The 25666-nt window shown below is 41.4% G+C and overlaps 1 long non-coding RNA gene across 1 annotated transcript in view; it reads right to left on the reverse strand.

The window, feature by feature from the left end:
* Nucleotides 1-291: 291 nt before the first annotated feature.
* The window catches only part of LOC139560272 (uncharacterized), a 40764-nt gene continuing 15389 nt past the window's right edge, over nt 292-25666 (reverse strand). The window contains exon 2 of the long non-coding RNA XR_011671901.1: nt 292-595. This is a non-coding gene — a long non-coding RNA (uncharacterized lncRNA). The remainder of the gene's footprint in view (nt 596-25666) is intronic.

The following is a 25666-nucleotide window of genomic DNA, read 5'->3' on the forward strand; positions in this document are numbered from 1 at the left end:
ATCTTACTGTGGCCACAGTGGGTGGTGGACAAAGAAGTTAGTTTCAAGCCCTGCTACTCCTACTGGGGATGATAATAACTAATGTTAGCATAATGGTAAAAAATTATATATAGTTATTTAACCTTTATTTATCCAGGCAAGTCAGTTTAAGAACAAATTATTTTTTACAATGATGCCTACCAAAAGGCCTCCCCTGCGGGAAAGGGATGAAAAAGAAGAAGATATATATAGAACAAAACACACATCACGACAAGAGAGACACCACATAAAGAGAGACCTAAGACAACACCATAGCATGGCAGGGCTACCATATTAGTTTATTTAGAATGGGAAGATGTACCCAAATACATTAAGATAAAAACAAATATAGGAAAAAAAGTTTTTTTTAAAGTACATTTTTTCCCAAAATGCCATGCCCAAATCCCACTGTAATTCAAGAATGATCCAACACAGAGACATTGACAGGCCCGCTCAAACCAAATGTACGCTACAGCCCATGGTTGTAGTAATGGACCGTTCGTCGTCTCTGCGATGGCATCACGGGGCTACGACCAGGTAGTCATTGCTTTGGCGGTATCGTCTTGGCAGGCCATGTCTGGAAAAGGAAAGTGGTAAAAATACTTTAAAGTAGGATATCTGTACTTTACTATTTATATTTTTGACAACTTTTACTCCACTACATTTCTAAAGAAAATATACTACATGACCAAAGGTATGTGGACACCGGCTCGTCGAACATCTCATTCCAAAATCATGGGCGTTAATATGGAGTTGGTCCCCCCTTTGCTGCTATAACAGCCTCCACTCTTATGGGAAGGCTTTCCACTAGATGTTGGAACATTGCTGCGGGGACTTGCTTCTATTCAGCCATAAGAGCATTAGTAAAGTCAGGCACTGATGTTGGGCGATTAGGCCTGGCTTGCAGTCAGTGTTCCAATTCATCCCAAAGGTGTTCAATGGAGTTGAGGTCAGGGCTCTGTGCAGGCCAGTCAAGTTCTTCCACACCAATCATCTCGTCAAACCATTTCTGTTATGGGACAAGTTTTGCGCACGGGGACCTTGTCATGCTGAAACAGGAAAGGGCCTTCCCCAAACTGTTGCCACAAAGTTGGAAGCGCAGAATAGTCTAGAATGTCATTGTATGCTGTAGTATTAAGATTTCCCTTCACTTGAACTAAGGGGCCTAGCACGAACCATGGAAAACAGTCCAAGACCATTAATCCTCCTCCACCAAACTTTACAGTTGGCAATATGCATTCAGGCAGGTAGCATTCTCCTGGCATCCGCCAAACCCAGATTCCTCCATCGGACTGCCAGATGGTTAAAAGAATTGGACCCTTTTTTCAATTTTCGCCTAAAAATGACATACCCAAATCTAACTGCCTGTAGCTCAGGACCTGAAGCAAGGATATGCATATTCTTGATACCATTTGAAAGGAAACACTTTGATGTTTGTGGAAATGTGAAATTATTGTAGGGGAATATAACACATTAGATCTGGTAAAACATAATACAAAGAAAAAAACAGGCTTTTTTTTTTTGTATCATCTTTGAAATGTAAGAGAAAGGCCATAATGTGTTGTTTCAAGACTGCCCAAATGTGCCTAGTTGGTTTATGAACACATTTTAAAGTTCATAATTGTGCACTCTCCTCAAACAAAAGCATGGTATTCTTTCACTATAATAGCTACTGTAAATTGGACAGTGCAGTTAGATAAACAATAATTTAAGCTTTCTGCCCAGATATGTCTATGTCCTGGTATTTTTTTTGTTTGTTACTTACAACCTCATGCTAATCATATTGAGGCAGAAATTTGACAAACTGACTTGTTGGAAAATAGGGCATCCTATGATGGTGCAACGTTGAAAGTCACTGAGCTCTTCAGTAAGGCCATTCTAATGCCAATATTTGTCTATGTAGATTGCATGGCTGTGTGCTCGATTCTATGCACCTGTCAGCAACGGGTGTGGCTGAAATAGCCGAATACACTCTTTTGAAGTGGTGTCCAAATACCTTTATATATATATATATATATAGTGTATGTACTTTTTACTCTTATACATTTTCCCTGACACCAAAAAGTACTTGTTACATTTCATTTGCTTGGGCAGGATGGAATTATGGCCCAATTCATGCAATTATCAATTGTCATCGCTACTGCCACTGAAAACTGTGTTTGTAAATTATGTCTAAGTGTTGGAGTGCCGTCTGGTTTGCTTAATATAAGGAATTTGATGTATAGCATTTATTTTGAAACTTTTACTCAAGTATGACAACTGGGTCCTTTTTTCCCACCACTGTACTTAAGTATATTTAAAACCAGATACTCAATTAGTATTTTACTGGGTGACTTTTACTTGAGTCATTTTCTATTAAGGTATTTTTTATTATTTTTTATTTCACCTTTATTTAACCAGGTAGGCCAGTTGAGAACAAGTTCTCATTTACAACTGCGTCCTGGCCAAGATAAAGCAAAGCAGTGCGACAAAAACAACAACACAGAGTTACACATGGGATAAACAAACGTTCAGTCAATAACACAATAGAAAATCTGTATACAGTGTGTGCAAATTAAGTAAGGAGGTAAGGCAATAAATAGGCCATAGTGGCGAAGTAATTACAATTTAGCAATTAACACTGGAGTGATAGATGTGCAGATGAGGATGTGCAGTGTATAAATACTGGTTTAAATACTGGTGTGCAAAAGAGCAGAAAAAAAACAAAAAACAATGGTATCTTCACTTTTACTTAAGTATGACAAATGAGTCCTGGAAATGGAGAAAAAAAGCTTAATCAGTAACGTAATCAAAGGAAACCCATAGTATACACTCAAACAGATCAGATGGATGTCAATCTCCCCTTTTAGGCAGACTAGAGAGCGGAGGATCACCGTTGTCATTCAACGAGCAGGTTCATTCCGTTCGTGTCAGACACTATATTTATAAACTGAACGAAAAATAGAAACACACATTTTTTTGGGGGGGGGGGTTAATTCTTACTTTATTTGCTCAAAACATTTATGGTATAATTTCCTATAACAGACATGATCTTCTGGAAATGGGGGATGTTTTGGATCACCTCTGGGAATAACATTTACGACTACATTGACTTTGTCACTGGGCTCATCAGGAAGTAAATAGAGGATGTTGTTTCTACAGTGACGATTAGAACATACCCAAACCCCAACATTTTTTTGATAAGGTGGCAGCATTCTCGCAAAACTGAAAGCGTGAACCACTCCATTTAACCACAGTAAGGTGACTGGGAACATGGACGAGTACAAACAGACCAGCTATGACCTCTGTAAGTTAATCAAAAGAGGCAAAAAGACAGGGACAAAGTGGAGTCGCAATTCAATGGCATAGACACGAGGTACTCCCAGACAAGCTAAACACCTTCTACACCCGCTTCTAAGAAATCGACACAGAGCCGCCGCCGTGAACCCTTCTGCTCACGAGGCCTGCGGGCTCCCGATCTCTTCAGCCGAGGACAGTAGGACTTTCAACGTGTGTTAACCCTCGCAAGGCTACTGGCCCGGACGGCATCCGAAGCTGTGTCTTCAGAGTATGCGCAGACCAGCTGGCTGGAGTGTTTACTGACATATTCAACCTCTCCCTCTCTGTTGTCCCCACCTGCTTAAAGATATCCACCATTGTTCCTGTAAATGAACTAAATGCCTATCACTCCGCTCTGTCATCATGAAGTGTTTTGAGTCTAGTCCCTTACCCGACATCCACTACAATTTACATACCGCCTCAACAGATCACAAACAAGACAGTCTCCGTAGCACTGTACTCTACCCTATCCCACCTCGACAAGAGGAATACCTACAGTGAGCTCCAAAAGTATTGGGGCAGTGATACATTTTTTAAATCTTCTGTATACCACCCCTACCTTGTCACAACACAACTGATTGGCTGAAACGCATTAAGAAATTCCACAAATTAACTTTTAACAACGCACACCTGTTAATTGAAATGCATTCCAGGTGACTACCTCATGAAGCTGGTTGAGAGAATGCCAAGAGTGTGCAATGCTGTCTTCAAGACAAAGGGTAGCTACTTTGAAAAATCTAAAATATATTTAGATTTGTTTAACACTTTTTTGGTTACTACATGATCCATATGATCCATATGTGTTATTTCATAGTTTTGATGTCTTCACTATTATTCAACAATATATAAAATAGTACGAATAAAGAAAAACCCTGGAATGAGTAGATGTGTCCAAACTTTTGACTGGTACTGTACAGTATGTTACACCGTGGCTGCCATGGCATTTCTCTTTTCTTTTTTTTTTTTTTAAATAGGTGGGGCAGAGAGGGGTGTGTGTTGAGAAAGCACTGCAGCATGCAGCTGAGTCACGTGAGTGAGAGGACAGAGCAGAACCAACACATGTAGTGACATATATTTTTTTTACCACAGATATAACTATGAGACGTTTCACCTGATGAATAAATGTGAAGCATCCGCTTGGCGTTTTCCCTCACTACCAAATATGGGAGAAGAAGGATTTTGGCCGATATTCAACATATGTTCTCATCGATGAAACATTTTGATCTCAATACAGTTTTCTGTTCCCAAAACTAGAATCTGTTATGAACAGAAGTGGACTAAGTTTTGTAGACTTTACCCTTTATAAAATGTTCTTCTTCTTATTTTTTGTAATTGCGTTGTTTAGAAGATGCGCAAAGGCGAATTGAGTTCTTGCACACGCACACTTCAGAGTAGTCGTTCCCTAACGGAAATATGCAGATGATGCTAGAATACGCTAATGCTTGGCTCTGCCCACGTCCTTGCTTGTTCTGCCCACTATGACAAATTTATACCCAGTTATAAAGATCTTTGTTTTTACCCGTTGAAGGTAAGCTATTTAGATTGTCATAATGGCGACAAATTTACCCCCCAACCCCTTTTCTATAAAACATGAACACGCTAAGAACTGATGCGCATAAATAAATAACTGCAGCAAAACACTGGAAAAAAGAGCATAGTAGATAGAGCGCATTAGATACATTAACTCGGAGGTGTTTAAAATCGATTCTAATCTAATGTCGACTTTGCTTATGGAAAACGGTATCAAGCTACTGTAAGTGTTTTTTTATACGCATGTTCAGTTCTTGGGTCTTGGGCTGCACGAGTGGAATTTTGCTATGGAAGTTATGGAACTCCCTAGCGTGTTTCTGTTATGGGGAAAATGACTCGATGAAACTGACATTAAATGTAGAGAATGAAACATTTGCATCTGTTGGCCAGTAAGTAGCCTATTCATTTCCATACCATTGTAGGTTACTGTAGGCTACTATTTGATACACTACATAGGTTGACACGACTATTTCACTGGAGTCATTGCAAATCACTTGTGTAGCCTACCTGGAGCTGGCAAACTGATTTAATAAATAGCCTAGAACTTCAATGTATTGCTGGAGCCGTGTGTTATTTAAGCAATAAGGTCCGAGGAGGTGTGGTATATGGCCAATATACCATGGTTAAGGGCTGTTCTTAAGCGCGATGCAACACAGAGTGCCTGGACACAGCCCTTAGCCGTGGTATATTGGCAATATACCACAAACCCCCAAGGTGCCTTATTGCTATTATAAACTGGTTACCAACTTAATTAGAGCAGTAATAATGACGGTCTGATATACCATGGCTGTCAGCCAATTAGAATTCAGGGCTTGAGCCACCCAGTTAATAATATACAATTATTAATGACGTTGTTTAGTTAATTAAATTGGAAATGATCAAAGCTCTATTGCAATTGCCGATTAATTGTTAGAACGCATTAGATTGACAGCAACAGCAGTCAGATTAGGCTACAGGTAAAATACATTATATAGCAATAAACACTGGCTGTTGTTGACAAGTATATAGACAGTACATATTGTAAAAATTTAATTCTGTGTCTGGTGTGTTAATTTGAACTAAGCAAGCTGCTAAATTGTTCGGTACACATGTTGCCTAGGCTACTGTAGACTATCTGAAATGAGATGTAGGCCTATCAAGGGCTATAGGCTACCTGCATCTACAGTTGAAGTCGGAAGTTTACATACACCTTAGCCAAATACATTTTAAACTCAGTTTTTCCACAATTCCTGACATTTAATCAGAGTAAAAATTCCCTGTCTTAGGTCAGTTATACCACTTTATTTTAAGAATGTGAAAATGTCAGAATAATAGTAGAGAGAATTATTTATTTCAGCTTTTATTTCTTTCATTACATTCCCAGTGGGTCAGAAGTTTACATACACTCAATTCGTATTTGGTAGCATTGCCTTTACATTGTTTAACTTGGGTCAAACGTTTCAGGTAGACTTCCACAAGCTTCCCACAATAAGTTGGGTGAATTTTGGCACATTCCTCCTGACAGAGCTGGTGTAACTGAGTCAGGTTTTGTAGGCCTTCTTGCTCGCACATGCTTTTTCAGTTCTGCCCACACATTTTCTACAGGATTGAGGTCAGGGCTTTGTGATGGCCACTCCAATACCTTGACTTTGTTGTCCTTAAGCCATTTTGCCACAACTTTGGAAGTATGCTTGGGGTCATTGTCCATTTGGAAGATCCATTTGCGACCAAGCTTTAACTTCCTGACTGATGTCTTGAGATGTTGCTTCAATATATCCACATAATTTTCCTCCCTCATGTGTTATCTATTTTGTGAAGTGCACCAGTCCCTCCTGCAGCAAAGCACCCCCAAAACATGATGCTACCACCCCCGTGCTTCACGAATGGGATGGTGTTCTTCGGCTTGCAAGCCACCCCCTTCTTCCTCCAAACATAACGATGGTCATTATGGCCAAAAAGTACGATCTCTGTCCCCATGTGCAGTTGCAAACCGTAGTCTGGCCTTTTTATTTGTGATAAGGTGCGTCTAGGTGATAGGTGTAGGAGTCAGGGGCAGGAGAGCAGGGATGTCTGAGAAGCGTGTTTTAATAAGACAGTCCATCAACACTGGAATGGCACAATCGAAAAGGACGCCGCCCTCGTAACAGAGAACCCGTGCAAACGCACGGAGGAACAAACACAGTTCCGACACTCATACACTTACGTAACCGTGAAAACAAATAACGGTAAATCCAACCGAGCACATCACAACGAAGACTAATCCCGCACAAACCTAGGCAGGCAACAGGGTATATATATATACACACAGAAATAAACGCAAATGAAAACCAGGTGTGAAAAGAACCAAAGACAAAACAAACAGAAAAGGAAAAAGGGATTGGTAGACCGGCGACGCCGACCGAACAGGGAGAGGAGCCACCTTCGGTAGAAGTCGTGACATTTATTCTGGTTTTGGAACAGTAGCTTCTTCCTTGCTGAGTGGCCTTTCAGGTTATGTCGATATAGGACTCATTTTACTGTGGATATAGATACTTTTGTTTCCTCCAGCATCTTCACAAGGTCCTTTGCTGTTGTTCTGGGATTGATTTGCACTTTTTGCACCACAGAACGTGTCTCCTTCCTGAGCGGTATGACGGCTACGTGGTCCCATGGTGTTTATATTTGCCTACTATTGTTTGTACAGATGAACGTGGTACGTTCAGGTGTTTGGAAATTGCTCCCAAGGATGAACCAGACTTGTGGAGGTCTACAATTTTCTTTCTGAGGTCTTGGCTGATTTCTTTTGATGTTCCGATGATGTCAAGCAAAGAGGCACTGAGTTTGAAGGTAGGCCTTGAAATACATCCACAGGTACACCTCCAATTGACTCAAATTATGTCAATTAGCCTGTCAGAAGCTTCTAAAGCCATGACATAATTTTATGGAATTTTCCATAACAGTCAACTTAGTGTATGTAAAGTTCTGACCCACTGGAATTGTGAATTATAAGTGAAATAATCTGTCTGTAAACAATTGTTGGAAAAATTACTTGTGTCATGCACAATGTAAATGTCCTAACCGACTTGCCAAAACTATAGTTTGTTAGCAAGAAATGTGTGGAGTGGTTGAAAAACAAGTTTTAATGACTCCAACCTAAGTGTCTGTAAACTTCCGACTTCAACTGTATCTTTCTAAGCAAACCATGTCAAAATTGAATTACAATCATAAACCCAGATTTTTGTCTGTAGTTTATGCCTATTGAAATGCCAAGTCAATCTCGCAAATGGGCCATTTATAACTGTTTATAGTGTAATGACCTGGCTAGATCATAAAGGAACAATTGTACAGACAGAGGATTGAGTTTACGAATTCACGGTTTATTAACCCAACTCCACGCAGGCTACTGTTTGGGCGTAGTCCACGCCAAATACATTTAGGATGCCCGTACAAAACAACCGTGACCATCTCTTGTGAAGACCAGACGTAAGAGAGAGAACAATGGCTAAACATGCCCTTAAACTTGCGATGGCGACCCCGCTCCCCTGCTCCACCAGAACATTCCAGGCATTCCCGTTGTTGGCAGATAGCAGGTTGACTGGCATGTCGGATCCCGCGAACACTGGGTACAGGTAAGTACAACAAAACCAACGAACAGCATAACACATAACACACAGCTGTCTGTGCGGGTCTGGCACATTATAAGGGCACAATTGCTAGAAATAACCCAACATTTTTTTATTTTTTTTTATTGGACAAAGTGTTTCTTGCTCAGAGATTTCGAGATCCTCTGTCCCACTTTCATCACTTAAACTCTCCTGTCGGTTTTATTTATAGGTTATGCTCACGCACAAAAGGGATTTATTTATAATTATAAACCGGGTTTGAGCCCTGAATTGGCTGAAAGCCGTGGACTGTCAGATTGTATCCCAGGGTTATGACAAAACATTTATTTTTAGTGTTCTAATTACGTTGGTAACCAGTTTATAATAGGAATAAGTCACCCCAGGAGGGTTGCCTAATATGGCCAATAAACCACAGCTGTATCCAGGCAGTCCGCATTACGCCATGCTTAAGAACAGCCCTTAGCTGTGGTATGTATATTGGCCATATACCATGCCCCCCTTGTGCCTTATTGCTTAATCATAGCAGTCAAAACAAGTTAAATCGACATCCATTGATGGAAAATTTATCTGGCGAGTTTGATAAGGGCAAATTACCTTTTCTCTTGCGACATATTGAACATTTGTTACGTCATGTCATAGTTCGAAATGATTATAATTTTTCATGAAAACCTAATTTTACTTCTAACGTCTTTACGAGTTACTTCGATATTCCTTCTTAATTAGCTCGATAGCGTAATGGAAAAAGGGTTTATTGTATAAATGTGGCAACTCCTCTCTTGCTGTGGGGGGAACAAAAATGTGAGCTGGTTTTCAGGCTTTTTGTCAGGTTGAGTAGTCATTGGACTATAATTTACTTGTTAGACCTGGCAACCCTGCTATCGGAACCCGTTGACAATTGCTCCATTCTTAAAACCATGGATGTGCATGTGGTGTCAGTGTGGTATTGGTTTTGATATTTACAGTGCATTCAAAAAGTATTCAGACCCCTTGACTTTTTCCACATTTACATTTACTTACACTACCGTTCAAAAGTTTGGGGTCAGTTATAAATGTCCTTGTTTTTGAAAGAAAAGCAAATGTTTTGTCCATGAAATTAACATCAAATTGATCTGAAATACAGTGTAGACATTGTTAATGTTGTAAATGACTATTGTAGCTGGAATATCTACATAGGTGTACAGAGGCCCATTATCAGCAACCATCACTCCTGTGTTCCAATGGCACATTGTGTTAGCTAATGTAATAAATATAATTTATTATAACACAAGCATATTTGCTAATACATTGTTATAACTAACTTCTTTCCAAACAGGGTTTCTCACAAACTCATAGCAGATACGGAGACCCACACACACCCAGAGACAGATGGCTGACACAGGCCTTTTCATAAAGACTGATAAGAAAAGGGGTGCCTGGTACTGCATATCACGAGAAACTGAGACACACACATACCCAAGGACAGAGGGCTGACGTAAACCTTTCATAAACACAGATAAGACAGGAACATTTACGCACACACAAAAACTCCTCTTCAGTATGAACATTTTACAGAGACACACAGAAATGTCAAAATAGGAACATCTACGCACACACCTAATCTCCTGTTTTAGCTGAACATTTCTGAAGACAAAGAACTCTACTCAGAGCCAATGGGACAGTGATACTGGCCTGAAGGAGACCTCGCCCAACTCATCAGAACCAACCAGAGGACCAGAACTTCCAGACTCAACCTACTTTCTGTATTGTATAAAATGTATATGCACTCTGTTATCTGGGCTTCTTTCGGATAGTTCCATTTGAGCTTGATGAAAAGGGTCCGTGCACGCTATTTCAGATATCTTTACCTCTGAATAAATTGCATTTAATTAAACCTCATCCACCCTGTCCAGAGTCTCTACTTCGTCTCAGTTCTCCAGTAAACATGTTTTATCAACACTAATCTTTGTTGATCATTTTAAAAGGCTAATTGATCATTATAAAACCCTTTTGTAATTCTGTTAGCACAGCTGAAAACTATTGTTCTGATTAAAGAAGCAATAAACTGGCCTAATTTAGACTAGTTGAGTATCTGGAGCATCAGCATTTGTGGGTTCGATTACAGGCTCAAAATGGCCAGAAATTCTGAAACTCGTCAGTTTATTCTTGTTCTAAGAAATGAAGGCTATTCCATGCGAGAAATTGTCAAGAAACTGAAGATCTTGTACAACACTGTGTACTACTCCCTTCACATTACAGCGCAAACTGGCTCTAGCCAGAATAGAAAGAATGGGAGGCACCGGTGCACAACTGAGCAAGAGAACAAGTACATTAGAGTGTCTAGTTTGAGAAACAGACGCCCTCACAAGTCCTCAACTAGCAGCTTCATTAAATAGTACCCGCAAAACACCAGTCTCAATGTCAACAGTGAAGAGGCGACTCCGGGATGCTGGCCTTCTAGCATAAACAGAAACAAAACTAATGTATAAAGGCATGCTCCATATATCTCTTAACCTCTCCTTAAACCCCAAAGGAAAGGGACCTATTAAGGTATTATTAAGGATACGTTTTCTGATAAAATTAAATTGAAAAATAAAGGGCACTGACCAATATTTTAAATTAAGTTATGTTTAATGGGTCCCTTTTTGCCTTTTAAAATTAAGGGACATTTAAGAGGCCAATTGTTTAATTTAAGGCTGATTTAATTCACATTCAGGGGTCTTGGCAGTCCTGTTTCGTTGTGAGTCATTGGGGTATGTTGTGGTGGACTGTCATTACAATTGCTTCACAGGAACCTGGCAAAATTACGTTTGTAGTGTAGCTAGCCATTGAATGGCTCTCAATTCACTACCAGCATTTAAAGATAGAACCACCTTTGGAGATAATGTCACGTTCTGACCATAGTTCTTTTGTATTTTCTTTGTTTTAGTGTGGTCAGGGCGTGAGTTGGGTGGGTAATCTATGTTTTCTATTTCTGTGTTGGTTTTCTGTGTTTGGCCTGATATGGTTCTCAATCAGAGGCAGCTGTCAGTCGTTGTCCCTGATTGGGAACCATATTTAGGTAACCTGTTTTCTGTTGGGTTTTGTGGGTGGTTGTTTTCAGTCTTTGTGTGTCTGCACCAGATAGAACTGTTTCGGGTTTTCACTTTGTTGTTTTTTGTATTTTGAGTTGTTCACCTCCATTAAATAAGATGAACAATTACCACGCTGCGCATTGGTCCTCCGATCCTTCAAACTTCTCCTCCTCAGACGAGGAGGAAGACGACAGCCGTTACAGATAACTAGTGCTCTCAAACTGATGTCGACAGCAGATTGGTGAAAATAAGTTACATGAACTGAATAACATAGGATCCGGTATCATAGGATCCGGTATCATAGGATCCTCATAGGATCCGGTATCATAGGATCCGGTATCATAGGATCCGGTATCATAGGATCCGTCAACAGACTGGGATGCATTGCGCCGAACAACATCAAAATAGTCTTTCCAGACTCTGAAGTGGGAGGAGCCATACTTGCGAACACTAGAAAAAGTTTTAGTTAAATTTTTTGGGATCTCCTGTCTCCAAATGCGCATCAGCCAATTACAATTATTACAATTACAATTACAATCGTCGACAAAGTTGCACGTGACAGAATGCTACATTGTAGCTTGTCTCATCAGATAACCTGGCACGTTAGCTGACAGTGAATATTTCCTGTAACAAATTCCGCATCAACCTATCAAAAATCTTAAGATTTTATATCCACCAACCAATGGCGATTTTCTTTTTAATAGGTCCATTTGACCACCAGAGGGATATTTTAAACCTCCGAATTCAAGGTTTACTTTCGATCCACTAGGTGGATAATGCTTCCTTGACTAGACTACAAGCTACTAATGTTAGACAAAATTCAAAAGGCACGTTTTCACATATATGACAAGCCCTCTTTTTGTAGTGCTATGATCGTACGCGGTAATATTGTGATCATTTGACTGCAATCGCAGTGTCACACCCTGACCATAGTTTGCTTTGTATGTTTTATGTTTTGGTTGGTCAGGGTGTGATCTGTGTGGGCATTCTATGTTGTATGTCTGGTTTGTCTATTTCTGTGTTTTGCCTGATATGGTTCTCAATCAGAGGCAGGTGATTTGCGTTGTCTCTGATTGGGAACCATATTTAGGTAGCCTGTTTTGTATTGTGGGTTGTGGGTTATTGTCTATATGTAAGTTGCCTGTGTCTGCACTTGTCATTTATAGCTTCACGTTCGTCGTTTATTGTTTTGTTTATAAAGTGTTCTTCGTTTTCGTGATAATAAATAGAGAAGAATGCATTCACTTCCCGCTGCGCCTTGGTCCTCCTCCTTACAAAATGGAAGACTAATGTAATAACTGAAGTTATGAGCACAACAAGTTTTTCAAAAGTAGGCGTGAATTAATACAAACATTTTTTTGCTAAACTAGAAATGTATAACGCGAGTCCCTTTTAATGTGAGGCGCGCTTTGAGAAAACAGTGTTACTGGTGTGATAGCCATGGAAGCATCGACAGAATCAGTTAGTTGTTATACTATTAACTGAACTAGTAACTAGCAACCAGGCAGAGCAGAACAAACACAATGAATCAATACAATACAATGCTCCGTGCTCATTGGTTATTATTATTATTATAACTTATTGGCCCTCGTAGTTCCATCAGGAAACTCCAGTCCTCCTCTTGAGTTTTAAACACTTCCTGTTTCCTGACACTATATCCTCTATATTCTCCAGCAGCTCTGTGACCTGATAACCATCAACCCCCTGTTCTCATTGATGAAGACATGACACCTGTTTCCAACATTTCTAAACTAAGCCGCTGGAGGGCCCTTCCATTCTTTCTCGATGTGTTGCTCAATGGTTGTGTCTCCCGGACAAGTCCCCATAGGTGAACAGCACTATAGCGTGACTCGACCGTGTTGCACTACTGCTCTTCCTAACACCTCACTGTAGGAAGCATCCACCCGTATGACCAGGAGGAGAGTGTGGGGTCCTAGAGGACAGAGGAACACTGCACACAATCTTATTGTGTTATTCACCCGGCACCCTGGAGTGTCGATCAGTGAACTTCTTGTTTCGTTTCTTTCTTACTTAGTAGTATTTGTATTAGGGATCCCCATTAGTCCAAACATATTAAAGCACTTACATTACATATAAAACAAAAATATAACAGTACATCATTTAACATTATTACACCACTACATATCGACAACACAACATGTTCAATACCACCATACAACAATATCACAATGAATGTGTATGCATGTGTCTGTACCTTTGTGTGTGTCTCTTCACAGTCCCTGTTGTTCCATAAAGTGTATTTCTTCCCGTATTTTTTTTACTGCTTGCATCAGTTACCTGATGTGGAATAGAGTTCCATGTTGCCATGGCTTCCTTGTCTCAGCCTCCAGTATTTATGCTGCAGTAGTTTCTGTGTCGGAGGGCTAGTGTCAGTCTGTTATATCTGGAGTATTTCTCCTGTCTTATCCGGTGTCCTGTGTGAATTTAAGTATGCTCTCTCTAATTTTCTCTTTCTCTCTCTCGGAGGAGGACCTGAGCCCTAGGACCATGCCTCAGTACTACCTAGCATGATGACTCCTTGGCCGTGCTGCTGCTCCAACTGTTTCAACTGTTCTGCCTGCGGCTATGGAACCCTGATCTGTTCACCGGATGTGCCAACTGTCCCAAACCTGCTGTTTTCAACTCTCTAGAGACAGCAGGAGCGGTAGAGATACTCTCAATGATCGGCTATGAAAAGCCAACTGACATTTACTCCTGAGGTGCTGACCTGTTGCACCCTCGACAACTACTGTGATGATTATTATTTGACCATGCTGGTCATTTATGAACATTTGAACATCTTGGCCATGTTCTGTTCGTTTTTCCTAGCCACCGTGCTTCTACACCTGCATTGCTTGCTGTTTGGGGTTTTAGGCTGGGTTTCTGTACAGCACTTTGAGATATCAGCTGATGTAAGAAGGGCTTTATATGAATAAATTTGATTTTGTAGTCATAGTAGTTCTTCCTAACTCAAACTATTGTCTACCCAGGATGGTGTTTCCTTCTTTTCCCAGACCATATATGTCCCAGCAGCACAATCCTCAGAGTCATCTCTGGCAGAGAGAGAAGGTTACTCCATTTCTAATGCATCAACATTGTTTTGAGCACGTGGACTGAGGAATGTTCTGGCGCCAATGCGGGCACCCTCACGCTTACAAGGAGTGTGTTCTCATACTCCGTGATAAAGTAGTTTAAGCATGTTAACTCTGGCAAAGCTGTGGCATCCTAAACTGCATGTTCAGAGCATGTTCAGACCAGCTGAATAATGATGAGTGAGAAAGTTACACACACAAATATCATACCCCCCCCCCCCCCCCCCCTCCCCCAAAAATGCTAACCTCGAGTTACTGTAATGGTGAGAGGTTAGCACGTCTTGGGGGTATGATATTTGCGCATCTGTAACTTTCTTACTCATCATTATTCATGATTCATTCAGGATTATCCGTAATCAGGGTAGTATCCACAATGTCGAAGTGTTTAGAAACATATGTTATCCTTATTTTTAATAAAAGTGACTCCAAAATGACAATATATTATTTACTATTCATTTGTATTGGGCACAAAATAATCTGAAACGCAAGCAAAACTAACAGCAAATGCATCCAACAAATGTGTAGAGTCACAAGCTTGATGTAGTCATTGCTTGCTATGAATGTGGACATCAAATACAGTATATGTATTTATGCTATCTATTAATAGCATAAATGAGAAGTATAGTAAACTAACAAATGAAAATGGCAGATACTGCTCTTTGCTTTGGTATTACCCTGCAATTTATAACATATCATGCCAAGGAAGAAGGCAGTAACTGCCGTTTAAGGGTCAAAGGTCATGTCCGAGGTCATGGTCAACATGAATAAAAAAATGTACTCATAGTAAGGCAATGAGTAGTTACAGCCTTTTTGCTTGGTGGGGCAGTATTGTTGTATAGTATGTAGTGCCCGTGCCCGTTGCCATTCGGTGTCATTGTTTATTGGTAAACATAGTTTTCATATGAGCATGATACTGCAGTGTTTTCTATAGTGGCCTTTGTTAAAGTGGTGGTTGAGCTGCCATGGGCGAGCTCCTAGAACCCTCCCGGACGTGTCATTTATGAACCTGTGTCGCTGGGGCAGATCAGCACCGAAGGGCCTGAGAGAGAAGGTGCCATAAATCTTTATTTTGACAGTCTCTCAGTAATTGGTTTAAATTCATTTTCAATTTAAGGGCTTTATTGGCATGGGAAACATATGAAATAGATAAAACAAAATAGAAATAAAAACAATAAAAAGTTAACAGTAAAACACTACACTTACAAAAGTTCCAAAATAATATTATGTTTCTCTCTCTTACAAGAGGTTCATCTTTATGTTAATATTTATACTGCTAAGTTTACAGCTGTGTTATAATAGTGTAATTATGCTTATTCATTCATCTATATTGCATATGTAACAGGGTTGGTTATGTTTCCACTTGCCTCTAAAGAAATGTGTATTTAATGTTCAAGCATTCTTATTGGTTAGTTCAACTCTGATGACAATAAGGTGTGTTGTGATTGGCCCCACTTGCAGATAGGGGGAGATCGCGAACGTCAGGTCTTCCCAGTAGGAAAATGTGATGCAAGGGGTAGGTCACGTTCTGAATACTGTTTTCTATTTTCTATTTTACAATGTGTACAAGTTTGCTGTACGTTACTGATTTATACATGTGTGGGTATATGGTACCTGTTAGGGATTGAGGGGCTTCCTGGGATGTGCTTTGGCATATGATTGCTGTAAATAAGTGTGTTAGCTAGCACACACCGATCTCATGGTCACATAAGCCACTGCTAACACAGTTGTCTTCATGCTACAGATTTTGCCATCGACAGCCATCAATACCGTTAAGCCCTGCACAACTAACGTGCTGTTTCCCATTTAACAACAGAAATAAATGATGCTCAACTGGGACCACTGGCCGAAGTGATTTATTTTGAGAAAACACAACGCATGGAGAGTACATTATACATCTGTTACACATAATTATGACACTTTACTGATGCTGTTATGCATGTTTTTGCCTTATAGAACCACAATTAATTCTGAGAAACAAGTACTATTCAACCACGATTCACTCCCAGTCAAGATTCATGGTATGTGTGTTGGTGAAGAGGAAAATGAAATAAAACCCTGAAAAGCATCAGCATTGTTATTGGACATCCTGTGGAGGGTCAGAAACCAAATCACAGTCGGCATAATTGTACTAGCGTGTGAGGGCATTCACAGCCGACCGCTCAGACGGGTGAGGGCATTCACAGCCGACTGCTCAGACGGGTGAGGGCATTCACAGCCGACCGCTCAGACCGGTGAGGGCATACCAGCCAACCGTTTTTATAGTTTGACTGTGTGTGAGCAACTTCCATTCATTTCTACTCATTCCTTGAAACTGCAATGATGGTTGTAGGGCAAGTGCAGGTTGAAGTGCATTTCATGGCTTACAAAAGTGTCTGATAAAATGTGTTGACGGTGCCCAATAAAAATGTAAACAAGTGCTGTACTCTTTGCTGTACTTGTTGACAGTCTCTCTCTAGTCAAGGTAGCAGAAACAAACGCACCTACTGCCAACAGTGCAGTAAGTGCGTTTTTTTTATATTAAAGTGTGGCCATCTAATTGGAATGCCTTGGAGATCAATAAGTCGATCGCGATCGACCATTTGGTGACCACTGAATTAGAATAATATTAGATGTAGATTTGTTTTTAATCTTCTGTATGTGCCCTATCTTTTTTGTTTTTCAGGCAGGCATCAGAAAGGACAGAAAAACCACAAAGCGGCCCACGAAGACTCGGATGCAGGATCTGAAGCCAGCGAGGGTTGTCCAGAACTCACTCGCAAGAAACCACCTTGTCTGGTACCGGTTAAAAGGGAATTTCACCCTGGAGGAATCTGGGCTTGTTTTCATCATGTCTGAGTCATTTCTAGGACAGTGAGATGTGTTTCACACATAATTGCCAAGGAAGAAGGCAGGTCAGGGCTTCGCGCGCTGAACGATACACCCTGTCATGACGTTGCCCTCTTTGGGTACAGCAAGCCCCATCCCCCTCTCCCTGTATCCTACACACAGGCTGCTGTGGTCAGAGAGAGGTTGTAAATTCCTGGAGGAGATTATCTCCTCATGGCCACAGTATAGAGACAGAGTGAATTTCCATAGATGTCACGCCCTGACCATAGTTTGCTTTGTATGTTTCTATGTTTTGTTTGGTCAGGGTGTGATCTGAGTGGGCATTCTATGTTGTGTGTCTAGTTTTTCTGTTTCTGTGTTTGGCCTGATATGGTTCTCAATCAGAGGCAGGTGTTAGTCGTTGTCTCTGATTGGGAACCATATTTAGGTAGCCTGTTTTCTGTTGTGTTTTGTAGGTGATTGTCTATGTTAGTTGATGTTGCATGTCTGCACTCGGTTTCATTAGCGTCACGGTCGTTTGTTATTTTGTTTAGTTAGTTTAAGTGTTCTTCGTTTAATAAATAGAAGAATGGATTCGCATCACGCTGCATTTTGGTCCTCCTCTCTTTCTCCCAAAGAAGATCGTGACACATGTTGGCTGGGTTCACAACATGTGTAGCTTTAATTTGGTGTCTTTCATGTGTGATTTCATGAAAGATAGATTTTTATAGTAATATATTTTAAATTGGCGCGCTTCATTTTTTCTGGCTTTTGGCCAAGTGGGACGCTACCATCCCACATATCCCAGAGAAGTTAAATAAAGGTGAAATAATTTTTACAAATAAAATGATGATGCCATGTATCCTACCAAGGTTCCCAGGGCCTTTGAAGTAAAACAGCCCACAACATCACAAACACACCACCATACTTAACGGTGGGGATTAGGTTATTTTCTGCATGACCATGACTCTTTTTATACCAAACCCACCTCTGGTGTTTGTTGCCAAAAAGCTCTATTTTAGTCTCATCAGACCATAGAATCTGGTTCCAATGACATTTAGCCAACTCCAGGTGCTTACGTTTGTGGTTTGGTGACAGCAGAGGCCTTTCCTGGCAACCCTTCCAAATAACTTGTTGGCATGGAGTTGGCATCCAATTGTAGTTTTGGAGACCCCAAGACTTCCGGCAACTTCTGCAATTTTCCAACTGTAATCCTTGGGAGACATTTTTGCCACTTGAACCATCCTTCTCACTGTGCGTGGGGGGAAAAATATACTTGTGTCCTCTTCCAGGCAGGTTTATCACAACTCCAATCAATCAATCAATCAAGTTTATTTTATATAGCCCTTCGTACATCAGCCAATATCTCGAAGTGCTGTACAAAAAACCCAGCCTAAAACCCCAAACAGCAAGCAATGCAGGTGTAGAAGCACGTTGTAAAACGTGTAAAACAACTCCAGTTGTTTTACATTTCTTAATTACTGCCCTAATAGTGGAGATGGGTATTTTCAGGCGTGTAGCTATCTTTTTATAACCATTGCCTGATTAGTGAAAGTCGACCACCTTTTGTCTCATTTAATTTCTGTGTTCTCTGGCCTTTCCCATGTCGATGGATGACCAAGGGCATTTAGCCTGTGTGTCACCTCATATTTATACCCCAGTAAAAACAGGAAGTCATGGATGACCACTTAAGAGTTCCCAAAGACTCAGATGAACTTTGAAAAGTTACATCTTAAATCGGAATATGCATCAATTCGATTTTGTTCATGAGAATTTCTAAGGGTCCCAATAATTGTGACATGCACAATATAATTATTTAATAATTATTTATTGATGACGATTTTTTGTTGTTGTTGGAACAATTAACTAAATTAAAGGTTAGATGCATATATTTTGAAAGGAAGATCAAGCTGATAAACAACAATGACATTTTTTCGGACTTTATTGTTCATATATACCTAGGGTGCCAATAATTCAAGAGGGTACTGTAGAAGAAGATGCAAGAACTTGGCAGATTCCTGCTTGATGTGACAGAGTTAAATCCAAATGTGCAGACTCTTCAAAGTCCTTGTACCAACCAACTTCAAGTTGGCAGTGTCAGTGACCAGGAATGTGGTTGGGTACTTAAGTAAACAAAACTAATACAAACCTTCCCTGACATGCAAAGTAGGATATTCCCTTAAAACAGCTGCAGGAGTTCTCTGGCCTTTCTAAATGTCGATGCTGCAGGAGTACTGTCACTGCAGTACTGCTGCTCATTCTGTTCACCAGGTCCGGAGGGCGACATCATCGGCCTTCTAGGCTTAACTGAACTGTGTTATTACGCACACCTGGTTCCAATTGCTCACTGATTTGTGTTTGTATAAATGTGCTCTTTGTTCCCCCATTGGGCTGTCGATTATTGTTCCCATGTCCGTTGGTCGTGTGAGTACCTATGCGTTTCTCAGCCTGTTCTGCGTTTCTCAGCCTGTTCTGCGTGTTTTGCGCATTGTTTATTACGGGTCTCGTCCTGTGTCATTCTACAAGGTTTACCCTCGCTCTTTTGTTTGGATACATCCCAGTGTTTGTTTTGCCAGATGATGTATTCCTGCGCCTGTCTACGTAATATAGTTACTGGACACAAGGTGTAATACGTAAAGTACATTCAGAATGTATTCAGACCCCAGCTCTGCCTCTTCCACCGGATCCCCCACAAGGCTGTGTGTTCTCTCCTCTCCTGTACATACTATACACTAATGACTATCGTAGTGAATAGGAAAACAGGCACATCATCAAATTTGCTGATGACTGTCATCGTCAGTCTACTACAGGATGGAGAGTTTGAGCATTGGGCCTGTGGTAGATTACTTTATGTCATGGGGTGAGAACAGCTTTCCTCCGATTGAATGTCTCCAAAACTAAAAGATATGGCCATTGACTTTAGAAGGCAGCCACTGTGGTCACGGGAAATGACATTGAGCTGATTAGTACCTGGGGAACAGTGCTGGACAACAAGTTGACGTTTGAGGAGAACACAGATGCCATCTGTAAGAAAAATGGACAGCAGAGGATTTTTTTTCCTGAGAAAGATTTCAAGAAGATCAATGATGACACTGTTTTACAGGAGTTTTATTGACTCTGTATTGATGTTCTCGATTGTGGCCTGGTTTAGCAAACTTAATGTTGGGTGGTTAAGGTGGCCAGCTAGGTCATCGGGGTGCAACAGGCACAGCTCTCAGTGACATTCAGAAAGCATGTGGTAAGGAGAGTTAACAGTATTCTAGACTGTCCTGATTACCCTCTCCTTGTCGATTTTTGCACTTCACCCCTCAGTTTGTCGTTTTAGAAACTTTCCAAACTCAATAGCAACAGATACAAGAACTCTTTTATCCCACAGGACAAACTTTCTGAATCTGCACATGAAATGTCTATTTTTTTGCTGCACTTCTGCACAATGATTACTCCTTTTTATCGATCTCATTGTTTCATGTTATGTGGATATCGGTTGTCACTGTTTTTAAATGTTTTTTAAAAATTATTGTTGAACCCTGACTGCACAAAAACAACAACTAATTGGAACAATAAAGAACTAGAACTTGAGGGGTGTGAAAGATTATGTAATACAACAGTGACAAAATATATAAATCCTAAAGCGTGGGTAAGGTTGAATCACAGCCTGCTCACAGATGTAACACTGTTCAATAGGAGGGAGGGAAAAACATCAAGGCTACTGCTAAAAACATACACATCAAATAAATCAGAAAATATGCTGTCTCAGCCACTGCCTGTCACCAAGGGAGTACCCCAAGGCTCAATCCTAGTACCCACGCTCTTCTCAATTTACATCAACATAGCTCAGGCAGTAGGAAGCTCTCTCATCCAAGTAAACTCAGCAAAATAAAAATGTTGCTTTTTCAGGACCCTGTTTTTCAAAGGTAATTCATAAAAATCCAAATAACTTCACAGATCTTCATTGTAAAGGATTTAAACACTGTTTCCCATGCTTGTTCAATGAGCCATAAACAATTAACATGCACCTGTGGAACTGTCGGTTAGTAGGCAATTAAGGTCACAGTTATGAAAACTTAGGACACTAAAGAGACCTTTCTACAGACTTTGGCAAAACATCAAAAGAAAGATGTCCAGGGTCCCTGCTCATCTGTGTGAACGTAATGTGGCATGAGGACTGCAGATGTGGCTAGGGCAATAAATTGCAATGTCCGTACTGTGAGCAGCACTACAGGGAGACAGCAAGGACAGCTGATCATCCTCGCAGTGGCAGACCACGTGTAACAACACCTGCACAGGATCGGTACATCCGAACATCACATCTGCGGGACAGGGTGGCAACAACTGCCCGAACGCACAATCCCTCCATCAGTGCTCAGCGAAAAGCCCGGATCTCAATCCTATTGAGCACGTCTGGGACCTGTTGGTTCGGAGGGTGAGGGCTAGGTCCATTCCCCCCTGAGATGTCCGGGAACTTGCAGGTGCCTTGGTGGAAGAGTGGGCTAACGGTTGAAGAGTGGGGCAACATCTCACAGCAAGAACTGGCATATCTGGTACAGTCCAGTCCATGAGGAGATGCACTGCAGTACTTAATGCAGCTGGTGGCCACACCAGATACTGACTGTTACTTTTGATTTTCACCCCCCCCCCCATTTGTTCAGGGACACATTATTCAATTTCTGTGGAACTTGTTCAGTTTATGTCTCAGTTGTTGAATCTTGTTATGTTCATACATGAAAATAAATGCAGTTGACAGTGAGAGGACGTTTATTTACTAGCTAGTAAGCCTCAATTTTTTTGTTGTTGATACATTAGCTAGCCAGCATTTTAATAACAATAACTGGTGACTGGCTATCATTAGCTAAATTATTGCTAATGTAGCTAGCTAGCTAATGGGAACTTACATTGATAACATTAGCTTGGGTTAGGTTGCTTGCTTGCTAGCTACCCAACTGTCCATGTGGTGAGTGCCTTATACAGTTACTGCTAGCTAGCTAGAGCTGTCTAGCTAATGTTAGTGATTTCATTATCTTTAATAATGCCTGGGTATAAAGGTAACGCTCAATATGGAGGACAGTGAAGTTGGCTAATGTTGTGGTTCAGTGAGTTTGTCCTTGGGAAAATTGTAGGTTGGAAATTAAATTAACATTAATTACAAGAAACTACCTAAAGTAGTTAGGTACAAATGGTTTTTTTGGTTTTGTTTTTTTTGAAATAAATTTTCTTTTCTCCCCAATTTTCGTGGTATCCAATCGCTAGTAATTACTATCTTGTCTCATCGCTACAACTCCCGTACGGGCTCGGGAGAGACGAAGGTCGAAAGCCGAAAGCCATGCGTCCTCCAAAGCACAACCCAACCAAGCCGCACTGCTTCTTAACACAGTGCGCCTCCAACCCGGAAGCCAGCCGCACCAATGTGTCAGAGGAAACACCGTGCACCCGGCCCCCTTGGTTAGCGCGCACTGCGCCCGGCCCGCCACAGGAGTCGCTGGAGCGCAATGAGACAAGGATATCCCTACCGGCCAAACCCTCCCTAACCCGGACGACGCTAGGCCAATTGTGCGTTGCCCCACGGACCTCCCGGTGCCCTAGACCACTGCGCCACCCGGGAGGCCCCCACAAATGTTTTATTTAACCAAATGCTGATGTTAACTAATATATCAAATACTATAAATACAAATGCAATCATTGCCTGGGGGAGAAGGCTCCACAAGGAGCCAACTAGTAGTAGTCAGGGTTGTAATGTCTGCGGTTTTCGCGGTGAAAATGTATTGGTCGTGGGATGCAGATTTTTTGGGGGCTACTTCCAAGTTGCATCCCAGGTAGCACAAACATTGTTGTTGTTTAGTGAGATAGCTGTAGCATTAGCAATGTCTTCAAAAGGAGACAACTCACAAATGAGTAAATTCTGGTGATTTTTTTCTATAAAAAAAATGTGTCTTAAAGTCAGGAATCAGATTCTGACAGTGAGGAGCTGCCCCCCAACCTTGTAGCCATTGAGAACCCCAGATCCCTTTGAAGATGCTGGTGGTGATGGAGGCAGACCGACAGTGGATGAAGTACAGGAGTTCTGTGGTAGCTGGAAGGCCGCCCGCCATTTCACCCCTTCTGGCCCTGCTGTTTGCTTTGATGAGTCCCAGTCTGGAGTGCAACACTCCTTGCCATTTCCATCTGAGGCAGAGTGCTTCAAGCTGTGTCTGACAGAGGAGCTGGTTAGAGACATATTAGAGGAGAACAATCGCTATGCCTTGGAGCAACAGGAAAAGAGAGCCAGGAGTGAGGGGAAACTCGCTAAATAGGTGACAACCACAAGTAATGAAATCATTTGCACTCAGCTCGGTCAAATCCATCCCAGCGCCATGCAGTCTGCCGGCGTCAAGAAGAGCAGAGACTACGTGGTCACCAGGGATGAGGTTGATAGCTCTTTGAGGTTAATCAAAGGACCAACAGTTAGTGGTAAGACATACTTATGGAAGACTTGTTACATAAGGCCATGTGACTAATGCCTAATGCCAATCTGAGTGACAGCTTGTGTTTGTTTTTCTCTCCCTGTTTCAGGTACTCCCGGCTGCAGAAGGAGAGGCGCTGCAGCAGGGATTGGGGCTCGCTTCTGCCCTCAGTGTCACCGCCCAGCTCCTCCCTGCAGCCAAGCCCCTCCACTACTAGCGGGAGGGGTTCCAGGCACCCTTTCCCTACGCCGCCCCCACGCCAGGCCATCCAACAAGGACGGCCCACCCACGCACCCATTCTGCCAGCCCACCGCCCAGCAATGACACCCCGCATTTCCCGCCAGCCCAAGGACCACCCACGGCCTCCTCTTTACCTCCTCTGGTGCCAAGCATAATGGCTTGGAGGAGGAAGAGGATGGCGGAGGAGGGGACAGCGAGGATGGGATAGCCGGGAAGGGAAGAAGGCAATACGAGCAGCTCCAAATGCGGCTTGCCGAAGCGTTGGGAGACGGGGCACAGCCGCTTCGGCGTAGTGGCAATTCTGCTCTGTTGCTGCGGGTTGGTAAGACTGTGGCCCAGTAGTGGCAGAAATTAAGGACGCTAAGGGGCGAGGTGACGGACACTGAGCCACTGGCTGGTCGGACATTTTTATTGTAAATAGTTCCCTGTTCCCCTCAGCTTGTTAAATAAAATTATTGTATAGCAATTTCTCATTTGTGACAATGTGTCTCTTTTCTCAATAGTGAGTAAACTTATGCATCCTTCACCAAACAAAAGGGCCCAGCTGATCACAACAAAGCCTCTCAAAGCACATGGCTACTTGATATGCATTGTTGACAAACCCCTGCTCAGTCTTCTGTCACCCAGCAAAATCCCCTTTTCCCTTCTCCTTGGACTGAGGAGTTTGAGGTATGTGAGGAACTGCTTGGTCTAAAACCCATGCATGGGTACTACTAAAGAGGAAGATGTAGCAAAAGCCTTCACGGATCATTTTGAGGAAAGAGGTGACTATTAAAAACGTATTCGCTATTACAACTGACTATGCTGGGGAAGCATAAAAGATTTGCAAAACTGATTGAAGATTGGCCACCCCGTGGTTAAATTTCATTATAATTCGCCAAGAGAATCTGTGTTCCAATATTTCAAATTCTGATTTAACCTACAGTTACACTTTCCTGCTCCTTTACATTTTCAACCATCTCGCCTTTCAACAGTTCTGGCAGACTAAGATGCATGTCTTATCTTTGAGATGATTGTGTCTGTTAGGCAATCCACCAAATAAAGCCTGCAAACTACTGAGGAAAGCTTTCTTGATATATTCCTCATTAGTAAATGGTTTTCCATTTTCCATGTTTTCCATGACATTGTCTAATTTTAAAACTTTTATTTAAATAGATGCAATTGACTGTGTGGGTGTCCTCCCTCAACAGGCACTACACTACGTACACTATCGTTCAAAAGTTTGGGGGTCACTTAAATGCCCTTGTTGTTGAAAGAAAATAAAACATTCTGGTCAATTTAAAATAACAAATTGATCAGAAATACAGTGTAGACATTGTTAATGTTGTAAATAACTATTGTAGCTGGAAACGGCAGATTCAAAAAAATATATATCTCCATAGGCGTACAGAGGCCCATTATCAGCAACCATCACTCCTGTGTTCCAATGGCACGTTGTGTTAGCTAATCCAAGTTTATAATTTTAAAAGGCTAATTGATCATTAGAAAACCCTTTTGTAATTATGTTAGCACAGATAACAAATGTGGTGCTGATTAAAGAAGCAATAAACTGGCCTTCTTTAGACTAGTTGAGTATCTAAGCATCAGCATGGGTT

This window comes from Salvelinus alpinus, chromosome 30 (assembly GCF_045679555.1).
Source record: "Salvelinus alpinus chromosome 30, SLU_Salpinus.1, whole genome shotgun sequence".
Lineage (NCBI taxonomy): Eukaryota > Metazoa > Chordata > Actinopteri > Salmoniformes > Salmonidae > Salvelinus > Salvelinus alpinus.